This window comes from Euprymna scolopes, chromosome 36 (genome assembly GCF_053919585.1).
Source record: "Euprymna scolopes isolate OS-2025 chromosome 36, ASM5391958v1, whole genome shotgun sequence".
In the NCBI taxonomy this organism is placed as follows: domain Eukaryota; kingdom Metazoa; phylum Mollusca; class Cephalopoda; order Sepiida; family Sepiolidae; genus Euprymna; species Euprymna scolopes.
Genome location: NC_136517.1, coordinates 45,800,513 through 45,801,102, shown reverse-complemented (window position 1 = coordinate 45,801,102; position 590 = coordinate 45,800,513). Strand labels below are relative to the sequence as shown.

Sequence of the window (590 nt, the reverse complement as noted above, 5' to 3'; positions counted from 1 at the left end):
AATAAGTCACTCTGAAAATCAAAGTTACCCTTTTCTAAAATTCCATTCATTCTTGTATATTTTAAAGATTTTATATAGAACTAGCGGCTGCGCCGCGTCGGCACACACAACGCCGAGTCAAACACAAAATCGAGTACATTCAACATCAAGTACACGCAACATCATCTTAGCATCAACGCTTATCTTGTGAACTCGGAGTATGGGAAATTCCCATATGCACAAAACAAAATCACTGAAGAAAACAAAAATATCTTAACTAAGGGTAAGGATAATGAGTAAACGTTGGATAAAATGATGGTTAAAATTATTACGAACTTGCCAGGATTTGAACCTGGAGTCTTCTGATCCGTAGTCAGACGCGTTATCCATTGCACTACAAGTCCTGTAAGTATGCCGAAAGATGTTACCGTGACTGTGTACAGACAGTGCTAAATTCAGTTGACATGGGCAGGTAACTTTTTCGACATATGCACGAAAAAGCCCAAAAACCCTTATTTCAAGCTTTTTGTATGACTCGGCGTTGTTCGTTACGAACCATATATATATAAGGACTATCTAGGGACTCACACCTTTTAGGAAAAAAAAAAGAA

The 590-nt window shown here is 37.8% G+C and overlaps 1 non-coding gene across 1 annotated transcript; it reads right to left on the bottom strand.

The window, feature by feature from the left end:
* Window positions 1-310: 310 nt before the first annotated feature.
* On the bottom strand, window positions 311-383 carry Trnar-acg (transfer RNA arginine (anticodon ACG)). The gene has a single exon. It is a non-coding gene; the product is annotated as a tRNA-Arg (tRNA).
* Between the last annotated feature and the right edge of the window lie 207 nt (window positions 384-590).